This window comes from Belonocnema kinseyi, chromosome 9, assembly GCF_010883055.1.
Source record: "Belonocnema kinseyi isolate 2016_QV_RU_SX_M_011 chromosome 9, B_treatae_v1, whole genome shotgun sequence".
In the NCBI taxonomy this organism is placed as follows: domain Eukaryota; kingdom Metazoa; phylum Arthropoda; class Insecta; order Hymenoptera; family Cynipidae; genus Belonocnema; species Belonocnema kinseyi.
This window is the reverse complement of record NC_046665.1, coordinates 17,488,664-17,516,482: the sequence shown is the minus strand read 5'-3', so window position 1 is coordinate 17,516,482 and position 27,819 is coordinate 17,488,664. Positions and strand designations below refer to the sequence as shown.

The 27,819-nt window shown below is 36.0% G+C and overlaps 1 protein-coding gene across 1 annotated transcript in view; it reads left to right on the top strand.

Annotated features, from left to right (window-relative positions):
* The window catches only part of LOC117180360, a 352,021-nt gene that overhangs the window by 303,585 nt on the left and 20,617 nt on the right, over positions 1-27,819 (top strand). The window lies entirely within an intron of this gene.

The following is a 27,819-nucleotide window of genomic DNA, read 5'->3' as shown; positions in this document are numbered from 1 at the left end:
TACTTGAAATAACGTAACCTTAAAATATACGCATATAAAGAGGCGCGCGAAGTATTCAAATCATGAGAATCGCCAGCATCGAAATCTGGAAATATTAAAATCTCAATCTCTACATTTTATTTTAAAGCAGATAGATGTATAAATAGAACCGCCGAAGTGTTCTGACCGGCAATCGTGCACCTTCGAGTTTTCAAATTCAGAAGAGGAGAAATGGGTTGTGCGCGCAACCCAGTCATTTACATCATTTTCCTACTATATTCACACAGCCATAGACCTGTGATAGTATTGGATCACGTCTCGTTTCAGACATGGGATCACTGCCATGCGGAGGTTGTTTAACCTGGTTTTAAATATATATATGGGCGGTTCTCACGAAAGTGTACCTCCGCGCGTCCTCGTCATTTTCGTTCATTTTAACTCAACCTAACGCAGCGGTTCTCACTTATGATAGTTGTACCTGTGCATTCTAATGTAGAAAAGCGCCCTCAAGGTGACACAAATATTTTCGACCAGTTTTAATTTTTATATTTAAGTACGTGGCTCAAAATGCGTAATTTCCTAAGCCTTTTTCGAGTGCCTCAAACTTAATTTTTTAAACTTCGGGGCATATCTAAGTAAATGATACTCATTTGCTTGATATTGTAGCTATGCTATGTTGAAATATAGTTTAAATACTAACAAAAAATCATTGTACTACATTTCCAACCTGTGAATTTCATACTTTAGACAACCCTCATATTAGGTCTTCAAGTTTCGCATAAAATCCAAAACTATTCTAATTGACTGTAATAAGTACTTTAAAACACTACGAATTGTACTTTATAATACATAAATTAAAAGGTGTGGATCTAAACTTCAAGATACTACTCATAGTTATTCATCAATAATAAATTATTACGTTATAAATAAACAATTTAAAAAAAAAATGAGTGCGCGTAAAAATTCGGAGTAGTCTCCGAAGACTTACTTCTCACTCGCCTTGACAACGTGTACCATCGTAACGTGGACAACGTGTATGATCGAAAGAACATATGCTGGATTTTCTTAAAGAAATCCACCTTCTAAATTTTTTATGTTCTTAGGAAATATTGCTGACAATGTGCATCACATCAAAAATTTTAATTCTTTGTTTTAACTGCCCAGAGAAAAGATGCACTTCTTTATCACCACAGAATAAATGTGATTCAAAATTTCATTTCTTTACAGGTTTTTATACATATACCATTATCAGTTTATTGCATGTTACAGTCCATAAAAATAAAATCAATATCTTTCGTGGAAGTTACAAACAATATAGTCTTCACATTTACTATTTTTCGTAGCAGTTTACGCTATTATTATTATATTTTTAGGCAAAATTTCACAATTTTTTGAAAATTCAAAAAATACGTAAGAAGCTAGTTTTTTTATTTTTTGTCATTATTTAGTACTGTAGTGTTTAATGTTTAACTGCGTAATTAATTATGTACAATAATAATGTAATAATATAAACAGAGAAATATTCATTTGTGTTTTTTTTTTATAATATTTTATAATATTATTTTTATAATATTCACTCGCGTCTCGTGTTTTATTTTATTATCTAAATAAAATAATTAATTTATATCTCATTTACAAATTACCTCGAAAATTAAATGCAAAATATAATTTCATTATTTCAAAATTTTAAAATTCTCATTTTTTCAATATTGAATTACTGGCATTCAATTCTGAACTCAATAGGGCAAGAAAATAAGATATTAGAAAAAAAAAGTCAGAAGACGCAGAAAATCAGGGTGCAGGACTTCAGGAACTTGACGCCGGAGATTGCAGTAGGATAAAAAATGCAGTAGAAATTCGGCCGAAGTTGCTGCCTATTACTTCCTCCGGCGACCGGAGGGAGCAGTAGCCAAAGTTTAAAACTGGTTTCCGGCAAACAGGAGATCCTGCCAGCCGGAGGGTAATCAGTAGCCGAAGTACTGCTCGTCTCACCTTTATGTTCATTAACTAGAGAAAAATAACACAGTTATTTTTATAAAATTTGAATCAAAATTGAACGCAATAAGACAATTGAAAACTATTCATATGTTATCTACAAGGGGTCCCGCGGTCTAAACCTGTTATCTGCAGTGTTCTACCGCTGATTATCTATGGTTTTTCCCGGGCTCTCATCTTTCTGCGTTGTTTTTCAAGCTACGGGCAAGTTTTGTTTGTCTAAATGTATGGAATCATATGCAAAACATAGATGTGCTGCAAAAACTTAGAATAGTTTATTGAAAAAGTTTGCTGAGTGTTAGTAGTCGAGACGCGTCGATCACTTTCGTCTTTACAGTGATCTGTAGACGACGACATGACATGTCGCCATAAGCAGTTAACAGTTCAGACCGCGGACAAAAAGACGATTCTCCAAAAAACAATAAAAAAACTAAAAGGAATTTTGCCGTGTTGTTCGTGGGTTATTAATTACATATAAAAAATGTTCCAGAAAAAAAATTAATGTCGAAAAAAGTACCAGTTAACAGACTTGGACCACGGCCCCTTCATTTTGAGCCTGTAAAGAAGTATTTTTTTAAAAGATTTTTGAAAATTAAAGGTTTGAATTCGGGTAGGTTCCACATGCACTGGAGACATTCACCAAATGAAAAACAATAAAAGCGGTACAATTTCAACAGTAGAAAACACCATCAGAATTTAATACTTCTACTTCGAAGCCTTCTAATAAAACCAGTTTGATTTACTACTAAAAATACAAAGCTTGTGATGCCGTCGAGCGAGAAATTTCTACTAGCAAAATAAGACGATGAATACCTGCCGACTTTAATCATAAAATCAAGGAAGCAGGTATGTCTTGTATCTGTCTTGAAAATCTTAGGCTTCGCAAGTCAAGATCTTGTATTGGTCTTCGTTCGTAGTTTCGAGCTTCTACTTCCAGATTTACGAACGCCTATTATTGAATGAAAATTATATACTGTGAGATCCCAGCGTACCTGACCCTTCATAGCAAGAATCTTTTGGTTAGTGTAAGGCGGCTGAAATAAGGAATTTGAATTTAAAACATTTTTATATTACAATCTGTGTCAAAAGAAAGGAACCGCATTTTTTCGAAAAGTATGAAACATATTTAATTTTTTTTTTAAATTGAACTATAATCAAAATCACTAGTCACCAGTATTTAATATGCAGTATGATCCCCATCGTTGTCAAGTATAGGCTTGTTCTGCTTGCTCGTGGTCGCACGCTTTGAGCCCCGATTGGTAAAGTCAACATTTTCGTAAGCTTTATACCGCTGGTTCCATTTCACTACTAATTTTTTTGGTTTTTTAATCACTTTCACAGCCGCGGAGTACGATAATTTTGACCCTTTTGAGTGCGAACATAAAAACACCGCTTCATGACGCTTTACATATTTCTCGTTCATTTTGGTTTAGTTGCGATAAACATGATGGTTTAAGCGATACTGAAATGAAACAGCGCTGGCATCGTAGCCCTCTGATGGGAAACTCACGTCAAGATAATGCAGACAAGAATATATTTTTTACTTTTAAAAAAACGCGGTTCCTTTCTTCTGACACAGACTGTAGCGACACGGAAACAGATAATCTGTATTCACAAGTTTTCACAATCCCAGCAATTTGTAATTTGCCTGGAAAAATTTAAAAAATACTAATTTTATTTTTAAAAATATATAATTTTATGCTTTGAGAGCTTTAATTTATTCGCCCTCTTCAGGCGGTCGGTTCGGCGAAGGAACGAGGCATATCTGGTGAAATAAACTCATTTCTTTTATGCAACCGCATCACTAATTAAAATTAAAACTGTGAATATTTAAAACACTTAAGTGTTTTTGACGTTAGCTTTAACCTCAAATCTAATTTTCTCCTTTTGTAATTTACTTTTAATAATTAATTGCTGAATTTTTACTGCTATTAGATTTAAAAGAAGCAATCTTTAATATTGCAATCTAAAATTATTCAGTTTTGAGAGGTACAGTTTAAAACAATTAAGATACCAAGCAAAGCTTGAAAAACTGAAGAAAACCGATTCGAAATGAGAAGTTCAAAAGCCGATTTTATCGACTTTCGGCGCTAAGGTCGATTCGAATTGAGTAGATCTAAAGTTTGTTTTTGTTGACATTTGGTAGGCTTAGTTTGGCTTAAAAAATCGAATTCGAACTGTCTACGTCGAAATACATCGAGTCGGTGCAATACACCCGCGAATTGTGAATTAAAAGCATGTAAAAGTCAAATGTTATCGAATCGACCGGATTCGCAGCATGAGTGAGACACGACACCGGAAATCTTTGAAACAGAACTATCGATTTTAAGCAAAAAGACCAACAGTTCAGAACCTAATTTAATATTAGAATAGAATTATTGAACTTCTAATCTCAGTTTAAAATAAAAGGAACGTCACAGGGTACGCTCATAGGGTACCTTTTCCGTGCTTAAAGGGTGCCCTTTTTACAAAAGTGGAAGATGTCAGCAAGTTCATTAAGGAAGAATAAGCTCGTAATACAAGGCATATTAATGGTTTATTATAGTAGCGGTTTTACTGCCAGCTTTCTGAAAAGTCAGTCTAAAAATAATAAACATAAAATATTCTGATCTGCATATACAATAGTGCGTTTCATACTTTAGTAAGTAGATAACATTCTTAGTGATAATAGAAAAATACCTATTTTTGTATGCAAATTGAACTATATATCCTACTAATTCTCAACAAAATACTTCCTTTGATGGTGATTTGGAGAAATACAGACCTCACTGAACGGCGTTTCAATAAATGAAGTTTTTAATCTTAATTTAAAGCGTTTTTAATCGTACACTTTTAATATGGGAGTCTTAATGTTTAAATGGTATAAAATTTAAATATAAAAAGACGATATTTAGCTTATTTAAAATGGCATCACTTTAAATTGGGTATAAATGTTTTTTTAATTTGAAGTTTGTTTGGTGCAGCCAAAACTTAATAATTTGAAATAGAAAATGTTTGATATTCAATCATTTTGAATTTGTAACGTTAAGAATAAATTTATTTCAGATAGAAATAATCATCCTTAATAATAAGCAAATTTAAGTTGATAACATTCAAAATTAGGCAATTTTAAATTGAAACGCGAAACTGAAATTCATGGGAAATGACACTGATCATAGTCCAGATATCTGGTACTTTCACACCGAATTTAGTAGGGAAGGAGTGTTTTTTGCTTAAATGATTTATAAGAGGTCCTGATGAAAATTTCAAGTTTTCTAGAAATGACTACGGTGCGTCTTGAAAATATTTTCGAAAAAATGTTCCAAAAATCATATTTTCGTAGACTGAACCGCCATATTGCATTTCAGAGCAAAATGTTTAACACCAAAATTAAACGAGAGAAAATCCTGAAAAAGTTGAAAAGAAGCTCCTCTATCTCCAATAGATGCCGAGTTTTGGTCCTTCAAAAAATCCGAATTTTTTTGAAAAAGAGGCGAAAAAATCCAATTCTGAAATTTGTATCTATTCTTTGGAACCTGTTAATTTCACGAAAAAATGTTCTGAAATTCAATTAAAGAAGACGCAATTCCGAGTAATTATAAAAAAATGCAATAAGCTAGCCCTGGTAGGTCATAAGTTATGGCCTCCCTAAGTTGACCACTTGTGACCTATTTATCAGGGCAAATTACTCGTGTTCAGTTTTTTTTTAAATACTACGCTTCCCTGTAAAGCTACGTGAGTGGTACACGAGAAAAAGTTGTAGGGCATTAAATTATGCGTATACCTACAAAAATATAATCTTCTAGTCTCCATATATCAAGATTAAGAGTTATAACTCTTCAAAAAAAAATTTTTTTTATTGTCTTGAACTATTTCTAGCGAAAAAAGTTTTTTGAAAACTGCTAGTTTACATATCCTACAGAAAAACGTGAACACAATAAATTACAGAGGACTAAATTTTCCGCAAAATAAAAAAATAAAAATGCTTTAACACAAATAGATCATGCGTTGCGACCATGAAACTTTGACCCTCTCCATTCTGAAGGCTCTGTATGTGCTAGAAAATGTACTGCAACCGTATTTGAGCAATTTGATGGCACATATGTCTTTGTAGTTCATTACAAGTGCATTTGTTCTCCTTTTCTTTTAACTCTCTAGTACTAGCTGCGTGAGATTTTCTCTCACATGTCTGCATAAAACAGTGTTGTCTGGGATACGCGATGGCGGGAAAGTTGGGCCTTCGTATAGCTGGAGGCGAGGGGCACCTCTAGCCAATGGAAACCCGATATATTTCATACCTCACTTTTTATCTAGTTTCTGGAATGGAATGGAAGTTTTTATGTATTCGTATTTGTATTTATTTATGCAAATTTTCTAGGGCTAAAGAGCCCTATAAGGAACAGGTAATACATGTTACAGTTAAAATATGACGACGATCTATTTGACGATTTAAATCAAAAATAAGTATTTAAAAAATTTTTAAAATAAACTATAATCTACATATTTAAATGTAGGCTATTAAAATAAAAATATATAAATAGACATGCGCAAATATACATACTTATAAGTAAATACATTCATGAATACACTCATATATATTTTAATTTAAGGATTTAAGTTTTAACTTTTGTGTAATTTTGTGATATTGAGAAGGTGCATTTCTAATTATTATAGATGGTTTGTTCCAAAGACCAGCACCACAAATAACAAAAGACCTTTGTATTTTACACGTGCGGTGTGGCTGGACTTTTAGTACTCTTTTGCTTTCACGGAGTTTGAAATGTGTCAGTTGATCTTTGTCTATAAAGTGGAAAAGGTTTAGAAGATAGTGCGGAGCTTCATTGCTGAATAGGCTATAATGCAAATTACCCATAAAAAATTGTCTTCTTCTGGCGAAGTTAAGTAGTCCTGCTCTTTCTCTATATTGAGTAATATGTTTACTTTTGAGGATGTTATAGATGAACCGAATGCAAGCATTAAGCGTGCGGTCAAGCTTAGCATTAGCTCATCAGTAATATTGTCGTACACCACACAGCCGTAGTCAAAGAAAGGAAGGATAAGGCTTTTAACTAGGAGGATACGCATTGAAGTAGGAAGTGATTCTTTATTTCCTGTTTAGTTGTTGGAGGACTCTAAATGTTTTCCTAGAAATATCCTCTACTTGTTCATTCCTAGTAAGAGTGCGATTAAGAATATATCCCAAATCCTTCACAGATTCTACAAAGGGGATGAGACGTCCATCGATTAAGAGAGGAGGTAGGGTTGAAATTTTTTCAAGTGCTGGATATCACCAGATCAATATCCGACTGTACCCTTTGAAATAAGCTCTTAAGATTGGCAATAGGCCCGTAAATGTAAAGCTTAAAGTCGTCGGCATATTTGTTATAGTTGCAATGTCGAAGCTCCTTACCAAGTTCAGAGGTATAAATGTTAAATAAAGAGGATGTAAGTGTGGATCCCTCAGGGACACCACTCTTAACCTTCCCACAAATTGACCATTCGACATTGCTAGTTTTTACTCTTTTAGACCGATTACTAAGGTACGATTCAAACATTTTAACACACATGTTTGAGAGGTGGAGCGATTTGAGCCTAGTCAATAGTAAATTATGGTTAACTATATCACACGCCTTAGAAAAGTAAAAAAGAACAACAACCGATATTTCCCTTCTATCATTTGCCAGTTTAAGGTCAGGAGTTACTTTCAGTGAGGCTGTAAGTGTACTATGCTTGACACGGAACCCAGATTACATTGGATCCATTCAGTTATTTGTTTCAATGTGTGAAGTAAGTTTCTGATGGACAATGCGCATGAAAAGTTTAGACTAGTTACATAGGATGGATATAAGACGGAAATCTCTAGGAGAGGTAGGGTTAGATATTTTAGGAACAGGGAGAATAATCGCCTCTTTCCAGTCATCTGCAAATTTAGATGTGTAAATGAAATGGGATGCATTGTAGATGTGCAAGAGATTTGGGCCGATGACTGGTAAAGCAAGGCGAATCATTTTAATTGAAATACCATCAGAACCTTCAGGGTTTCTTGTGATATGTCAGGAAAGATTAATTTATTATCATCAAAAGTAGAGGAAACTGACGACCGAGAAGGAGAGAATCTAATGTGTCCCCTAAGGGTTTAAATTTTTCTTGTACCTTATTCCCTATTTCTTGACCCCCCCCCCCCCACACACACACTTGGTGGTGGGAGGGGGATCCACAGTTTAAGGTGGGTTCCGAACCACCAAGAGCAACAGCTTTAAGTACTTAGAGAAAACCTTTTTCTCTAGAGATACCGATCCCACGACTCTTCGGAGATGAACAACTCCCTTGCTAGGCTAGTGTCCACCTCATGGGCCGCCGAGGCTCTTCCAGAGTGCGAGGCGTGAATCGAACCCGCAATCCATTGGAGTAGGTCCAAAGGCGACGCTTTAACCCCCACGACCATCGCCCCACTTTAAATTGATAGTGTGAAGCTTATTATTTAAACAATGGTTGAAGAATTGATTGTTTTTGAACAAAAAAAGATATACAAGTGTACTTCTAATGAACTTCAAATGCATATATGCTACTAAAAGGCTCAAATACAGTCGCAGTACACTTACTAGCACATCCAGAGTCTTCTGAATGGAAAGGGTCAAAGTTTCATGGTCATGACTCGTGACCTAAAGAAGCTAAAACATTTCATTTTTTTGTTTTACGCAAAATTTAGTCCTCTTTAATTTATTCTCTTCGTGTTATTCTGTAGGAAATGTACGAAATAAGCAGGCTTAAAAAAATAGTTTGTAAAGGTAGCTAAAAATATTTTAGGAAAAAACTTATGTTTTTTTGGAGAGTCATAATTCTTGATCTGTTGAGACTACATATTATATAAACCGGGTTAATTCCGGGTTAGTCCGGGTTCTTTGAAGTACTATAGCTCGGCACCCATTGCATTTAAATAGGTTCTTTCCCCTAAAACTTCTTCAGAATTTCCTCTAGTTTAATTATGGTGTTGAATTAGTTGCTCTAAAATTCAATGAGGCGCGTAAATCCACGCAAATACAGTTTTTGGATTTTTTTTTTAAATATCGCCGGGACGCACGTGTGTCATTTTTAGAAAACGCGCATTAGCTACTTATTTCTGTTAAAATAATATATTTAGATGTCCCTTAATATTATTTTTGCACAAAATTACTTATGTTTTTTTAAATTGCCGTTCTTAATTAACCATATTACTTTGGAATATATCAACCGTATTCCAAAGTAAAATAATGTATCATCAATGGCAATTGAAATACAATAAGCAATTTTTTGCAGCAAATGGGCTTCAGAGAACCTTAAATGGTTGTTTTAAAAGTCTGGCCAAACTAATGGGACCTATAAGATAGATTTCATACACGATTAGGCTCTTTTTCGCAGATTTTGACCTTCTCTGCCCCCCCCCCCTCCCACCGGGCCCATCATTTGGTTCGCTTTTCTGAATTCATGTAATTTTCCGCCATTGTGTGACACTAGGTTAATATTTCACAAACAAATTTTGTTAACAACAAATTTGAAAATTCCTTTCAAATTGAACAAAGAATTTGATTCGTTATTTGAAGCCTTTCTGCAAATGAAAACACTGTAGACGGAATCCGTTTCAATTCATGCAGTGTCTACACTTACCGCAGAATCTTCTACAGAAAATATCTATCAAATTATGTGTTTTTCAATTTTTTTCTTTCTTTTCAGAAAAGAAAACGTAATTTTTTCTTTTTTATACCTCTTTAAATTTTGTCGCAATTAAGATATATATCTTTTTCTTTCTGATTGTGATAGCGTTTATCGCCTTTGAAAATTGTCGGGAAAATTTTAAAAAGTTTCAAAAGTTGATTTTCGTAAAAACCCATACTGATATTTACCAATTTTATGTTGTATTTGTACTTTCATGAGGAAGACATACTATGAATTTCATGCGGGCTAATTAACTATTCTCTTTGACCTTAGATAAGAAAAATTGTTCAAATAAAAGTTTGCGCATCTAAAAAAGTCCTATGAAAAACCTTTTTCTCTTCTACGATATTTTGCATGGTTTACGAGAAAAAATAAAATATTATATTTTTAGAAAAAAAATTCTGATGTTCTCAAAAGTGGTTTCGCAGGCATAAAGCTGATATGATATACCGAAAAGTCCCACAAAACTTTTGAGTCCGGTGCATATTTTGGGTAAGACAGAGCATCAACATTACATGTATGTAAACGGCTGGGTGCAAGTATGTCCAACCCCGTCAGGCAATTTCTCCTACCCTACCGCGGTAACTTCACCTAACCTTAAGCGTTTAAAATAACCAACTGCGATAACGAATTAGTGTTTTCAAATGGTCTAGGCTTGAGTTTGATAAAACTGTAAAATTACTTTTTTTTAAATCAATTCTTTTACTTAAACAGGTTCAACAACATTCGGTGAGCGCAGCATGAATAATTTCTGCTAGTCTAGATACTTCGTACATTATTGAATATAATCAGTGTACGTCCAGATTATAAGTATTATAACTGTTGATTTATTATGAATTCCATAAATCTTCAAAGTCCTGTGCATCCTTCTTTGGTCGACGAAGAATTCTATAGAAATTTTTGGAATTCTTTGACAGTTTTTTTTTAATTCTCCTAAGTTCTGCAGAATTTTGTCGATTTCTGAAAACTAACTTGTACTCCTTTGAATACTTTGGAAGATTTTTGAATTTTCTTGAAATATTCAGAATAAAACTTGATGTATTTGAAATTCTCTGAATTTTTCTAAGAAAACATAGAATTATTTGCAACTTTTTCCAATTTCATAAAATTTAGTACACGGGATAAGTTATACTGAATTAGGATGAACACTTTTTTTTTTAATTTTGCATATTTCTTTACAATCCTTTGTATTCACATGACATCTTTATAATACACATTAAATAATTTTGAATTCCTTCAAATTTTTTATTCTGCAGAATCTCTCGATTTCTTAAAACTTATCTGTAATGTTTTCAATTATTTTAAAGATTTTCGAATTCTCTTGAAATATTCAGAGTGAAACTTGCTCTATATTGAATTTTTCTAATTCTTCTAAAAACATGGATTTGTTTGGAGATATATATATATATATTCGGTTCGGTCTTTATTCCTCTAGAATCAAACCGAAGGGCCTATTTCAAAGCCACCGAACGCTTCCTCGGATTGCGGCTAGAGGGTCCCTGTACCAAGGTTTTCTGCTGATTATGGTTACCAAAATGAATAGGTAGTCGCGGGCAAATGTCCAGGAGTGGTCCCGCATGAATTAACATCCAAGCTGAGGTGTAAAAACCGTGCCGAAAGCTCAATGGCACCTAGGTGAGGTGTCTGGAACGGTAACTCTGGGATATCGGGCGACCTATCTGAGTACGCAGCCGTATCCTTGCATGCGGGGCTCTACAAGGATGGACGAACCCCTTTCCGATGGATCGACGGAATCTCGGAACCTTTACGTGGACGGAGCAACTAAATCGTGACTTGCTAGAGCGCTACGATGCGAGTGTGGCCTCTGAACGGGGTTACATGGCACGACGGCATGTTCTGTGGTGCGAGGAACACCCGGAGCTTATTCTGGCCACGGCCAGAACAAGCCGGCAACAGAGAAAAAGAGGCGACACTAAGACCAACCGTGGGCAGGCAACCGATAGAGAAGGAGCGATGCTCTATGACTAAAGATCTGGCTGAAATGGATGACGAGCATCGTGGACATTTTTCCGAAGAATTCGACCTCTGGACTATCAATTTTTGTGTGTATAATGCAGCGAGAGCTTTGGCCGATGCGAACCGTATAACAAAATTAACGGTTGATCATAAGACCAAAAGACGAATGCATAAACTCGCCATAAATATAGACTCGGCAAGACAGTATGCGTCCCGCATTCAGTCTGTCATTGACTTCATCACATCTGGCAAGAATTTTACCACCAAAGTACGAAAGTTTGGGCGCGAACTCTGAACCTTTTACACACACTTAATAAGTCAAAGCTGCTGACCATCAGGCAGCATATTGTTGAGGAATACGGATACTATCGGACGCTAAGAGAAGTCTAGAGCGGAGAGGTGGGTCGGAGAAAATCAACGGTTTCTCTCTGACCCATCTCGACTCTTTCAAGACCCTCCAGTTCCTGTCGACCACCCATTCAAACCAGAGCAGGTCGAAGTATTTTGGAGAGAAGTCTGCGAAGTGCAGCATAGACTGAACAAAGACTCAGATAACATAAATAGTTTTAAGGAACTGTGTGATGCCCTCATAACACCAGACGAAGAATGCCCACCCATCACTACCTAGGAGGTAAAAAAAGTATTAAGAGGGACGAAGAACTATTCCGCTCGGGATCAGATGGCATCCAGACCTTCTAGTGGAAGAAGTTTCCTTCTATCCATCAACATTTGGCCCGTATTTTCACCTAATATTTAAAGTCGGAAGAGCCAATTCCGGACTGGTTGGTGGAAGGGCGCACAATACTACTGCCGAACATAGGCAACTTAGCTGACCCGAAGAATTACAGGGCAAGCACTTGTCTGAACACACTGTATAAGATATTCACAGCTATCCTAAGTGATTGGATTATTCGGAAAATTGAATCTATGTGGCAAGAAATGTATGAACAACGCGGCTCAAAGAAAGACGTGGCAGGATTTCGGGAGAACCTGCTCATCGATAGGTGTGTCTGCAAAGATGCAGCAAACTACCAGCGTGACCTATTGATGGCCTGGATTGATTACGGGAAAGCTTTCGATTCGTCCTCCCATAAAACTTATCATCTGTGTTTTTGAAAGCTTAAAGGTTCATCCCCAAATCCTAAGGTGTATAGGGAGATTGATGCTGCTTTGGAAAACCAGATTTTCTATCTCATCTGAAAAAATCGTGTGACAACTAACAACGTCTCCTTTCAGAGAGGTGTCTTTCAGGGTAGCTGCAGGGCGTGCCATGCACACCCCGAGGATTTAGTAGACATACTATCTAGTTGTTCAACTCATGCCGGAAGAACCTACATGCAGGGGCACAGTGCGGCACTAAGAGTGCTTTATTACCATCTCTGACACTCTTACGGCATTAACCTTAATATCGCTCCTCTAAATGCTCCTAGGAAACTTGAGCCAATTGTCGAGAATGAGAAGTGCCGCATATACTGGAACTTTATATTCTCGACAACTGTTTCTGTTGCGCACTCGAGGCCTGACATGACTCTTCTTAACTTCGAGAAGCGAACCATGTTCGTTATCGAATTTTCGGCACCAGCTGACAAAAACATCATAGCCAAGGAGAATGAAAAGAAAGAGAGGTATTTGAGTTGAGGAAGTTGCGACGATTGTACCCGGAATATTCTTTATTATTTATTCTTTTTCTGGGACCAGTTTTCAACCATAAAATTCTTAAAAAGTACATCTGAACAAAATACTACGATCATTCTTGGAAACGCTATACTATTCTATTTATCGTAACGTTAACTTTATTCAAAGTGTGACGTACCGAAAAGTCCAACCAGCACAGTTACTTAAATTTTGGTGGAGGATATGGGTTGTACGAGGGAAAGGTTCCTTATTTCTGGCAATACAAGAAAAATCAGTCGCAAAATACGATAAAATACGGCAAAATACGAGCTTCAATTCGTGCGTAAAATAGCTGATTGCATTGAGTGTGACGTTGTGATATAAGAAAGTGGCACGAAAAGGGAGGCGGAGGTTAGTGGATGAACGAAATGAATGCAACAGCTAAAGCGTGCTTCAGAATACCCTGTCACTTTAGAACTGACTGAACGCTTCATCAAAACAATCAGAGATGGCGCAACCGCTCAGCGATTGTAGCTACCGCCTACCTGTGCCTAAAGCACTTTATTTCAAAACTGTGCATGCGCATTTTTTCAGCTGAGTCTAAAGTAAGTCATGTGAAAAGTGCGCATATGCGAAAATTGTGTTACACACTGTACGTTCCAAAACGCAAATTAAGCGACTTGATAAATAGTAAACAGTGTCCCAATTGTGTTTAATAGTTTCAAGGAAGTGCGTAAGAGGTGCACAAGAGGTTCTTTAATGTCTCTTGCACGGCAGTGATTACCAGGTCCCTAATTTCTTACCCACGTCATGGTCAGGAATTCTAATTTAATTCTTTTAGAAGAACAACCACACTCAAAAGCGTATGTTTTGGTAAATTAAAAAGATTCGTTCTTTAAAGTACATTCGATGTATCCGTAAGAATGACTCTAACCAAAAAAATTGGGAATTATCTTATTTCAAACGTACGGAAACTTCTTTGAATTCCTGGCAAATTTCGAGCATATTCCGCTGGAAAACAAACCTAAAGCTGTGGCTTTAGCCGAAAAACCCCCGAATTACACTTTAAAAACATTAAATCGGGTGTTCGAGAAATTGAGAAAGAAGTAATATCTAGCTAAGTGGAGGAAAGATGTGGAAAGCGGAGGAACGTGTTACGATAAATTTGAAATAGTCAACGCAGAGACATTCGCGCGCTTTCAAGAAGCTTGAAAGAATCATGAGTAGGTACAATTACGTTTACAAATTAAATAAATATCTACCAGAAGAATTCCAACAAAGAAAAAATAAATATATTATCTAACGTATAGGCACTGTGAGAGGAACAAAGATAATATTTCTTTTTTAAAATTACATGATTTACAAAAACAGTTCCACAGAGATTGTAATAAAACATAAATATTCATAGGTCACAACAAGAATCCTACAGCAACGGACAATGTCTTTGGCATTTCCTCTTTTGGATAAAAATTTCACTTTCACCGCTAGTCATTCTTGGGCTCGAAATTTTAAAAGGAAGTGCAGGATAAAGCAATGCAAAGTTACCATATTTATCATTAGCCCATTATCATTATCGTCAGCCCTGTAACGTTTATTTTGACCGAAAAATGAAAAAAAATCATTAAAAAATTGCAAAATGCGTCGAATTTATTGAAAGAAAAATGGGAAATAAGCACTCGTATGGATGTAATAAAAATTTATTCTATTACTCACCACCAATTAAGTTCTCCGATATTAAATGACATTTTTATATATGCTTGGCATGCTTCAAAATTATGACTGAACAGAATTTCGTTTTTAAACGTTAATGAAGCTTGCTTTCCCCTGAATCTAAATAGAAAAAGCTGCGATTACAGCGTGGTTGCGTTGGTGAAATGCGCTCGTTATTGCAAAATGTTATGTTTCAAATATTTTTACGACGACTATCATCCACAAATATGTTAAGAACAATAAATTAGGATTATAAAAATAAATGAATTGCAATGCAAATGAATTACAATGTGAAAAACAATGTAGGCGAAAATATTAGAACCAGCGACAGCGTAGTCGCCAGTCAGGCCCTTTGCCGCTGCTCTGGCGGCGCTAAATGAAAGCAGCCGCGGTGACCGCGTGACCTCTCATAATCCTTAAACAAAGGCCCACTGACAAAGAAGCCAATGCTTTTTATAAATGCGCAATGCTTTTATCTTAACAAACCTTCGTTTATATTTATTATTTTGGTTATTTAAAACAGCCAACTCAATGCACGATCTTACAGATTTCATAATGAAAAGAGTATAACAGAATATAATTTCTACGTTCTTATCAGTTCCGAATTAAATACGTAAGGGTGTTCAGCAGGTCGCCCGCTGATGGCAATTAATATTCATTAAAACCGACATAATCCTTTAATGCGAATCGCTATGATGCTCTCTGAATCCTCTCTACACTGCGCTTTAGATGTTAAATTTACAAAATAGCCTAGGTGATCTGTGTAATGCTGCAGTTTCATCAATTGTTATTTCTGGTCGCATTCAACTTCGGCACCACACTTTGGAATTTCTAATCTTTAAGAAATTTATCTCTTATCGTAAGAAAAGCTTGCTAGGGCTCTTTATGTGACTCTTTTTATGGGACCTCTTTATGGGACAAGTTTTCAACAATAAAATTTTTACATTTTTCTTTTATCAAAGGGTTAAAAACTATTTGTCAGAAAAACACGCTATTACTTATCTTAATGTTAACTTTATTCAAAGTGTGATGTACTAGAAGGTCCAACTAGCACATTTACTTAACTGTTGCAGAGGGGGTGGTTCGTACGAGACGAAGGCTTCTTATTTCTAAAAAAAATGACTAATCAACATTTCCAAATAGTTACAATAAACATTTATTCATACTCTTGAAAATGGTGCAAATAATATCAACATAAAATAAGCCATTAATTCTAAGGGTTTTTTAACACTGAAACTAGAATCTGCTGGAAATCCTAATTGCACTTCCTTCTCAAGGACTCGCGAATTTCTAATCAGCAAGAGCGGCATCTCAGATCGAAAAAATTTGGGGATTTCAGATCGGGAAAATACGAAATTTGATTCTACAAGCGGTGGGATTAATTGAACAAATATCAGTAAACCGAGCGGGGTCGAAAGTCAGAAAACAATATCATGTCGAGAAAAGGGGCACATGATAATTGAGTGATAAAAATCTCCCAAGACTTTTATAAAATTTAATTTAATTATCAAAATTTTAAGGTTACTTTAGCCGAAAACTTCTTACAAGGAGCTATTTTCAAGCTTTATTCCGAGGCACGAGTCCATAGGTTTTGCTAAGAAATCGAAAAAATGCTTACTCGCTTAATTGATTAATTAAATTCGAGAAAGGCATCTGCACTTGAAATATTAATCCTGGGGAAGACTGCTAAGATAAACTGGATCAGAACCTCAGAATCTCCAAGACAAGTTTCAATCAGGAAGTTACAATTCACAAAAAAAAGGATTGCAAGCGAAGCTTCCGACGTCTTATACCGATATCGATTCGTTGCGCGCGTTTTTACTAGTACCTAATTCGCAGGATTCTGAGAGTAGGTAGACAACAGGCAGGTAGCTAGTAAAAAGCCACTGGAATTATCAACAATTATGTATTTATCTATATTTTCCGCGGCTTTGCAAAGATCCGTACAGGTAGCCCCTTTGTTACAATTTTGCAAAAACGTCATCGGTCTAATTGACTATCACCGAACTTTTAGAAGTCTTCAGATCCTGTATATGGAACTTTCCTCATTTTTGTGGGCAGTCACTAATTTCGTACACGGTAGGGGATTGTACTTTCGAGATTCGATAAATTCCTGCGTAATTAGTGTTGAGGTTTGCGGCTCTTTGTTTTATTTTTTAAGGAGGGATTCGGCTCCGGACTAAAACTAAGTCTCCGCGTAATAAACGTAATTCACGGCGTCGCAAATTATAATATCGAGCTTAATTTTACAATGCGGTATCTACGTTTTTAGTAACTCAGTCTCTCATAACTTGGAATATCTTCATCCGCTAATTCTGTAACCCCGAGGCTTCTAGAGCAATTTGAGGCTCACTCTTCTCGCGCCTACGTAGTCAGTTTATCGTTTTCGGTTCACGTCCAAGGTTAAGAAAAACGAGTTAACGCGATTAACGCGTTTTAAAGGGTTAGCCTGGGGATGTTATGGCGTAGCAGTTGCATGTAAAATATTGCATTCTTGTGCCAACGTACGAAGGGTATTATTTTTGAACTCAGTTTCATTATCCGTAGGAGAGACTGTGGGATACCCCCAATGTTAATGATTAGTTCGCAAAAAGAGTCAAGGGTCCATTTAACAAGCGTGAAACGCACGGATAATACAATCTACTACATAGTCCACATAGGTCCTTTTGTATTACAGCACAGAAACACGGCTTCGAACCCATTCGCGTAGGCTATATCAGTTGCATAATGCGTCTTTCGCTTGTCTCAAAACAAATGATGTTGTACCAAAACTTACCGTCAATCTTAAACTAACCTTTTCTGAGTCCATACCGTAGATGATTTCTTAGATTCTTTCATTTTTGTGGTTTGGTTGCTGCTTACGTTCGTTTGCGTTTTATTGGGTATCGTTCTATTCCCTCCTTACTTCACCTCATTACTATTACAATGCAGGTTTTATCTGTTCAAGAGAAAATTGAAGTGATTCTCATTTATGGAGAAAGTTGCAGGAATATCAAGTATAATGACACTGTTTATCCACAACGTTTTCCAGACAGTGTTCGGTTCCGCGCTTCTTTTTACCGATTGGTCAACAAATTTGTCACTGACGGAAGTGTACAAACGAAAGAAAGGTCAATAGGCGCTTCAGCAGATACAAGGGAACCCAAATTTATTTTATCGACTATTGTTCACTGACGAGTTGTTTTTCGCGAACCACGGTACGGTTAATCGTCATAACTTGCATTATTGGAGTTTGCAAATTCACAATGGTTGCGCGAAGTTGAGCTTCAGCGTGCGTGTTCCGTGATCAAGAATTGCCAACAACTGTAGAGAGTGTAAAACAGCAAATCAGGACTGCTTGTAACCAAATAACACCACACACACTCCGCAGTTGTGTGCAAACTTTCGAAGTGCGTATTAGCAAGTGCATCGAAGTGGGTGGACACTATTTTGAGCAATTAAAGGCATGTGATACTTAGAAAATTATCGATTTTGCACGTGTCAGGTTCCCCCGGCTGTTTTCCTAGAATAATAAATATATTATCTTGAAAATTTGGGGCATGGTAGCGAACCTTCTAACGGACGTCCCCGTACACTTTTTTGTGTGGATTAATTCAAAAATTTTAATTTTGCTAAACTTGACGTGTGTGTATTTCGAAAATATGTGTTATGATTCTCCCCCATAATTACCTTTGAGTGCTTCCGACAGCATCGGTATGATAGAGACCTACATTATCGGAATGGCATAGACCTGAAAAGCGATCCTAACATCAAAATAGTGCACATGCATAAGATTTTTATTTAGCACGATACATTTTTTTGTTATTATCCCTCAAACAAGAGTCCTGGGACGTCCGTCATGATATTTTATAGCATCTTCGATTTCAGTTTTAAAAAATTTTCATTTCTGTGGAAAAAGCCGGGTGGGGGGGGGGGGCTGTACCCGATTGACCACACGACGAAGTATCACCCCGAAGGGAACAGACAACTATTACGTCCAGGTCGTTGTTTCTACGTAAGGCCAAAAGTAGTTAATTCATGGACTGCTTACATAATTGTAGTCCAAATGAGAAGCTTGCGTTGTAAAAGTAAAATTGAGCTTTCTTATTTCTCTACTCGACTTTAACCCCTTTCCCTGGAGAGTGAAAGGGGCGCTGCAAATTAAATTGATTGTAATTTAATAGCTCTCTTTAAAATAATCAAAACGTCTTCTTTATTTTTTGTTTATGAAAGAATTGCTTGAAGAGTCAACAATGTCATTTTTCGCCAATGCAGCGCCATTGGGCGCGAATTGGACAAAACTTTTAAAATAAAACGTAACGTATTTTTTATGAACAATTTTAATCTGCAAAGAATAATGTAGGTTTAAAATTGAAATTTTAAAGTTACCCCTGCTGCCCTTGCAGGGTGGTGTTTGGGGTAAATTTGTATGAGGTCGGTTTTCACCCTTGAAAATAAAAAGCTTTTATTAATGAGTCTTTTTCGTTAGATCCGTATTTCTTGAGATATTTGGATGTCTCAAGATAAAAGAATCACCCGTATATAAATATTTGCGAGAAATTCATATGAATTTGTAACTAAAAACCCGATGCGTTTTTTGAAACGTTATGAATTTCAGCTGATTTTTTAAAATCTGATCCAGAAACGTGGGAAAGCAGAGCCGATTATAACGAAGGTTTACGTATTGTCCAGGCTCTGCCTTATGATAAATAAGGACCCTAAAGGGAACAGAACTTACTACATCCACGTCGTTATTCTCGGGTAACACTAAAATTTAGCTGCCTTACAGCTTTTTAAACAGGTGCTCTAGATATGAAATTTCCAAGTTAGAAATAAAAAATCTTAACATACCATTTCTTATGTACGGTGTTCCGTACACTCTGGACTGCCAATCATGGTGTATATCATGCAGCGAGAGCCTTGGTGGATACAAATCCTTAAATAAAACCAACGGTTGGCCATACAACCAAAGACGAATTATAGGATATATAATATAGGACGGAAAAGACAGTACGCGTGCCGCATTTAGTGTGTGATTGACTAAATAATATCTGGCAGGAATTTTACCGTCAAGGGTCGACAGTTCGTGCGCGAACTACGGATCCGTTTTCACACATTTAATCACTCAAACCTACTGATATTAAAATTAGATATTAAAATTAGAATAAGTTATGGCAGATTTTAGTTTATGTTTGGACCCTGGCTAGCTAGCATTATGGAATTTTCCGTAGAATAGTTGAAAATGCCTCAGTACATAATTGATTCTTCAACCATGACTCCGTTTCATTACCTCTGCGCCCAAGGGTACATGCAGAAAGGAATCGGACGCAGAGTTTAATGAATAAAAATGAGTCTTTTATTTTTAACAGGTTAGCCAGTATGGCTAATAGTCGAGAAAGCGTTAGCGTCAAGAGAAACACGGAGCGCTGGAGCGCAGTTCTAACCTCTAGCGTGGTCCGAGACCGTCTGTCTACTCGGAGCGGATAGCGTCGGGATGTTGGTCACAGAGTGTGGGACTTGGAAGAAGACCCACGACTTACAAATAGTAGACAGTCGAGTCGGTACATAAAAATCTACTTTGTGACGCCCCGCAAATACTCCCCCTGTTAAAAAAAGCGTTTACAGAGTTAATGAATTACGTATTAGATAGCAATATTCAAAATATATACTGCATTCCTATCAGTCTTGGTCTGTGATTCCATAAATTGGAATTGCTCTTACAATTACGCCTCGTTCGTTTGGTACAATGTTTTTGCAACAAGTGTTGAAATATTATATACAATTTAAGACGTTTTATTTACCTTTTATTTTAACTCTAGAGTATATAATAATTATAGTTCTGTTAACTTTTTTTTTTGGGTAGGCCTACATTTATTAACTAGCCAGTATTTTTGCCGATGTTGCCCCAAATGGTCCATTTTATACAATACTTACAATACAGATATTGCGAACGGCAACAAAGTGAGTTTATACATGAAAAGTTACATTCTTTTTGTTCGAATAAGTTTTGACGTTTGGTACAACGGTACCTAAACCCCGCTAACGAAAGGTTTTCACCCCGTGACTCAGTATCGCCGCGGACAAAGTGTGCCGTCTTTATATTATCAATTGATACTTGACGAGGTTTGCTGTCGACCTCGATTTCGTAAAACTGTCGTTTGAGCGATGTATGATCCTATAGGGGCCTATATAATTCTTCCAAGAAGAATTGCGGATCTATGCTAAATTCCTCGGGCAGAACAAATTCCTTGGGATATTTGTTCTGAGTTCTGTCTAAACATGAGTTAGTGGCTTTTGATCCGTGACAATTATGAAGTTCGGTCTCTTCATCAAATACCTAAAGTGACGGATAGCCTCATAAATTGCCGTTAATACTCGGTCGTAAGCGCTATAAACTCGTTGTGCCGGGCTGAACTTTTTAGAAAAAAATGCGAGTGCTTTCCAAATCCCTTTTCCTCCCTGTTTCAACGAAGCTTCCATTCCGTAGTTGGATGCGTCTGAAACTAAGCGCGTCTCTTCTTTGTGCGACGGGTGCACTAGAATGGTGGCGTTAGCCAGATCTTTTTTTAGCTTTAGCGAACGCAGCTTCTGGTTCTTCTTTCCAATTTACCGGTCTTTTATCCTGAGTTGATAGTGTACCCGAGAAATTCGATTTCAGCCTGGCTAAATTTACACTTGGCTACATTGAGATTTAACGAATATTTTTTTAGTCTTTCGAATATTTGTCTAAGATGACACTCGTGCTCCTCTGCGTCTTTAGAAGCTAACAAAATATCGTAGATATAGACAAACACGAAATCCAGGTAGCCAATGGCTGAACTAATATATCGTTGGAAAGTTAGACCGGAATTTCGAAACCCAAAAGTCATGCGAGTGTATTCAAACAGGCCAAAGTGTGTGATAACTGCAGTCTTTTGGGTGTGCCCGGCGCCATTGATATCTGATGGTAAGTCTGAAAAAGGTATAATTTCAAAAAAAATCAGTTTGTCCCTTAAAATGGTTGTAAAATCGAAAATTTTAGGTACCGGGTATTTGTCTGGCACAGTGATAGGGTTCAGCCGGCGATAATCACCACAGACCCGCGATTCACCTGTTTTTCGTAACCATGTGTATAGGGCTCGCCCACGGGCTATTAGAAGGTCTACAGAATCCGTTTTTCATATCCTCGAAAATTATCTTCTTTGCTATTGCGAGTTTCTCAGGATTTAAGCGACGCGCGCGTTGGCAAAGAGAAGGACCCGTCGTTATAATATGGTGTTGTACATTATCCACTAGTAGACCGGTACTCAGTTCGCCAACAAATCACCTCCAATAATTGGATGTGGCACATCCGCTACGTAGAAATCCCGGACCATGTGTCTTCGTAATCTAAGATCAAGTTTAAGCGAACAGGTTCCTTGCGTTTTTACGAGTGTGTTGTTAGCCGCGAAGAGTGCAAGTTCGTTTTTCTTTATACGATTTGAGCTGATAATTTAGTTGGAACCAGTGAAACGTCGGCTCCCATGTCAATTAGAAAAATTAGGCCAGATGTGGCATCTCTTCTGTGCAGGCGTTTGGACAAAACGCTGTGTTCAACCGCCTCTATGCGAACGCGCTTGGATCATCTCCCTGGCTGCTTCGATTTCGCCACCTACAAGGTTGTCTGCAATTATGCACGTCTTTCCCGAAACGTTGATGATAATAACAGAATTTGTTGTTGTGAAATTCGTGTGAGTCAGAGCGACGGTTGCCTGATCGCGGTCTAGAGCTTTGCAGGTGTCGTGGTCCGTAACGGATTTCCGAACGGAGTTCTCTACCAGAGCGCGGTCTAAACTTCTCATTTTCGTAGACTCTTTTTGATAAAGCAGAGACTCGTCGCGCTAAATCCTACAATTCAGTTGAATTTTTATGATTGGCGTTCTTGTTGTTCTCGATATTCGCAATTGACGAAACATTTAAGCTGTTGCAATTGAGTGTCTCCGTAATTCTATCTACTTTTTGAACTGACGTTTGCAGTTCGTCTTCAAAAGACGTTGCGAGCATAGCCCTAACTTGTGGTGTTAGGCTCTCAAGAAAGATAGTCCGCAGTAGATCATCTGAACAATTTACATCGAGTGCGCGGAGTCTCGCTAAGATCAAAAAGGGTTTACTGTCGGTGGCTACCTCGCCTCTAAAAAACAGTCGTGTCCTCTAATCAATTGACGCTGAAAAGGTTTGTATTAACCTCTTTCAATTGCGTGTGCGCGTCAACCGGTACATTTGTAATTAAATCCTTTATATGCGGAATGATCTCTACGTCTAAGTTAGCGATGAGATTGTGAGCTTTAGTTCTTTCTGATGTGATCTTAGCGTTTAGACAACTAGGATCAAGTATGCAAAAAAATGATATAGTATCGCTTTTGTTGAATTTTGGAACTTGAAGCAAAATTGGTGCCGCACGAACGACCTCGACCTCGTTGCGTTATTCTTAGGCGGCGGATATGTTTCGCCCATGACTTATGTCGGATTATCGGACACATTTTCTGAATCGTTTTTACCCGTAATGAGAATTGCGATAATCGCGCATAAACACAAGCATAAGAATGGTGTGATTGAAATTAATAATTGTATATACGCTGTCGAGAAAACAAATTTTATCTAAGGCCACTCCTACTTCCCTGCGAAAAAGGATCTAAGCAGATATTTTGCTCACGTGATAATTACCTTAAGCATTTCTAGCAACAACATAAAATTTGAACGTAAATTTTAATTTAGACGAGAAAATTTTATTTCGGTATTTTTTGTTTGTAAAAGCGTAATATTTAGCATATGAATTATGAGCGATAAAAGTTGTAACTTTAATTTGAATTTATCCTAAATTTACAAAGTCTATGTGCTTCTCTGTTCAAATGGACTTCTATGCTCATATTAACACTTAAAAATGGTTTCACGAAATAATGAAAAGCGAAGTTATTTAAAATTTCAGAAAAGTGGAATATTATTTTATCGCAAAAGCACATTGTCCTAGTATTTTATACGCACACTTTGGCACCCGTTTAAATAGCAATAGATTTCGTAAAATAAAACTAACATTTAGCTAACAAATTTACATTTAAAAGAATCAATTTAAAGCCATTAGAAAATAATTGTACAATCTCACAGGAGGAAAAATTTTTACAATATCTTACTTTGAAAATTAAACACATCAGGTTTCAACCGAAAAGTTCAATTTTTAACCAAATGAACTTTCAATAGAAATGATGAATCTTGAAATGGAATAGTTTCATTTAAGCGAAAAAGATGGATTTAAAAAAAAAAAATAATTTTCAACAAAACACTCGAGTTCTCAAGTAAAGAAGATACTTTGATAATCAACAGTTGAATAGTTACATTATCAGTTGAAAAATAAGTTTTGCGGTTAAAGAAATATTAATTTACAACAAAAGCTATCTGATTTTAAAAGAGTTTTTGAATTTTCAAAGAAAGTGATGAATTTCCAAGTGAAAGTTTAACAAAAAGGACGAATTTTCAATTAAAAAATAAATTATACACGAAAAGCTAAATAGTTGATTTTCACACAAAAAATTAATGTTGATATGAACTCATGAATTAATAAGTAAAATAACCCTGATTGTAGCTACTTGATCTAAAGTAGTTCTGAACGTTCAGATAAACGAAATTTTTTATTAATAGTCTTCTAAACTATAAATAGTGCAAAAGTTCATTGCATTGAAAATAGTGCAATCATAAATTAAATTTATAAAGAATATTTTTATTTGCTAGTATAAACAATATTTCTGAACAAACAAGAATTGTACAAATATATTTCGTTCATGTGAACGTTTAGAACTTCAGGTGCATGAATATTTGAATTTCAGCGAGAAAAATGAATTTCGAACTAAGAAGATTATTTTATAGCAAAAAATACGATTTTTAAAAAATAAGCATTAATTTTCAACTAAAGAAGATAAATAGTTAACCAAAAATCGAATGCCTACATTTTCAGTCCCAAATATTAATTTTCAACCAAAGTGATTTCGACCGAATAGATGAATTCTTAAATCCAATGAAATATACAACTGAAATTTCACTTTATCCCCGATTACTTATCATTTATACAATTCCAAATAATTCCAAATGAAACAAAGATTCTAAGTTCTTCATTTTATTTACATAGAAAAATCAAAACTTTTAATAATTTTTTTTCTCAGAACCCTTAATTTATTTTTAAATGGCGCCAGGCAAACTTCCGTTTGCCGCCCTGTAGAAAATGATTTTATCCCACAAAAACACTGGTAATCCTCAAATCAAATTATTATTTAAAAATTTTTTTTCTAAATGCCCAAGCTCATTATTTTGGCAGAGTGGCGTAGGTACCTGGAAACCTTACTTAAGAAAGACACTTGAGAGGTCACTTAAATAAAACAAAACACTAAAGTTGAGTAATAAATAAGCACAATGGTAATTTAATAATTAATTAAATCCTGTTATCACTCCTGATTGACAATTTTACTTACAAACAAAAAGATATACTATATAAGCCCGTTCACCGAGTTCAAGAGATTGGACGGAAAGAGGTTATACACTACTTACGCCCTGGAGCGTTAAACAATCCGATTTCTCTGCGTCTACTGACGCCATTAAGAGAATAAAAAATTCAATACTTTAAAAAAAAACATTAAAAATAAATAAAATATGTAAGCCGCCCACCTTGCGACTAATCCATGTCCAGGGATGTGGCAGCTCGTCTCACTCACAAATAAAAAAAAGCACAGACAATCTCGATGCCACTCTGTGGCGAAAACTCCACAGGGTTACAAAAAGTAAAGAAAACACTTCCTCACACTAGGCTCGAACGATACAAAGACAAAGTGTTCGCTCGTCTCGGCAGCACGAAAGCCGCCCAATCTCTACCCTCCTGCGCAGATGAATGAGATGTGTCTTCTGCGTTGTCGCAGTGTCATGGCGCATGCGGTTAGAAACTATTTTTAGGTCATTTATTTATGACACCAGTAGCAGGAATTGGCGGCTATTTTGTTTACTCTAATGAACGAAAAATAAGATCAAATTGATCGGAATGTACAGATCATTATAATGTTGAGAGTCAAATAATCATTAGAGCAAAATGTTCCGCACAAAATTGATCCCTTTTTGTTACTGTGTTGGTTCTGTTTTTTACCTTTTTTAGAAGTATTCTACATTATACGCTTTGAAAGAACTTGAAGCTCCTCATTTCAATTGGATCCTGTGTTATTTATTACTTAAATGAATACCATGTCAAACTTGATGATTTCAATAAAAATATCTTTTTATCTCTTCATTAAAAGAAGATTTAAAAAAGTCCTTCAGCATCATAATTAATCCAATTATACTGAAAAATAAAAATATTCAGTTCATGATTCAATCTAATATTCATCAGGAAATGAGTTTATATTGACAATGACAGTACTGGTTTCATACCCAATTGTCTCGCCGTCTCAAAATTCGAGATGAGTAGTCAATTATTTTTCATAAATTTGGCTGTTGTTATTAATCAATAAATAATTTAACAAGATTAAAACAGTTAATATTTTTTAAGAAAAAGAAATGCTGTTTTCTCCTAAATCAACTGGTAGACACGTTAATAGTAATATTCCTCTAAAAAAATGTTTAAGAAACTCTAAATTATTAGTGTTTAGTAACAAAAATGACCAAACCATTGGAAAAGTGGTACTGTTCCTTGGAAAAAAATGATTTTCTCCACAATATTATGTTGCAAATAAATTAAGCATAATATTGTAAGAAAAATTTAATGACAATCTGTGAGTATAATTATAATTATTAAATAGAGGAGAGTACTCGAATATGAGATATTCTCGTAATATGAGAAAGCGGGGTATCGGCTAAACTAAGAGACCCACCCTGTTGGTTCTATCACTAACTTGTAGCCCTTGAAGAAAGAGTAATTTCGTGGTATAGTCCATTTTTTATCGGGCTTCTGAAGATTATAGGCGAACTTTTTGTGAAATCGATGGTGATCGAGTTCTATGAAGGGAATTCTTTAAACCCTATTTATCATTCATTAAATATGTATTTAGCAGTAAAGTTTGTCTGGAGTGATTGGGATTAAATAACTAAGTAGGAAAATATCGATAGTGTTGAAGTTTTTCATTTTACAGGTCAGACATAGTGAGTGCATAGTTGCACGGTGTGGTTCTCATAATATGAGATACCTGTGGTTTTTATAACACTGTGGCTGTACGGGGGAAATTGGATACAAAATTGTTTGTGACTACTGAAAAAACTAAATATATTTAAATAGCAGTAAATTTATACTTCGGAAACATAGAATGAACTCGACCCGACTTTGGATTGCGAAGTCGATATATCGGCTCGGGATCGGGTCGGGTTTTCGACCCACCTTCGGAAGATGTGCTCTTCTCACTTGAACCTAGCGGAGAGGGAAATTCATCAATGGGTTGACGTTCCTCCTTCCCCCCTGACTCCTCGAAGGCCTGGTTATACCGGTTATGGCTAGAGTGAAAATCCTGAAATATATTTTCCCCGTAGATAGTGGAAGATTTTTTACTTTGGCTTAGAATTAAATAATTTGTAACATGAAAATGCTAATATGCCGATTATAGAAACTATTTTCAATCTTCATTCAATTTAGAAATGTTTTTAATGAAAAATAATTTATTGTTCAGTATGTGGCAATATTGCACTGTTTATTTAAAAGCAGCAAATACAAATCACAAATTTTTTAAATGAACAACTTACAGCTGAATTGTCGTGAATAGATTGCATTCTACTAATTTTTCAAAATTTCAGAGTGCAAATGTTTGGAAAACTAGTTGAACTACGAGGGTAGTTCAATAAGTCCTTAGAATGACCAACAAATGGCGCGCGAATCGCTCCAAATCATCTGTTTTCAGTCAGCACCACTCCCGACTAGAT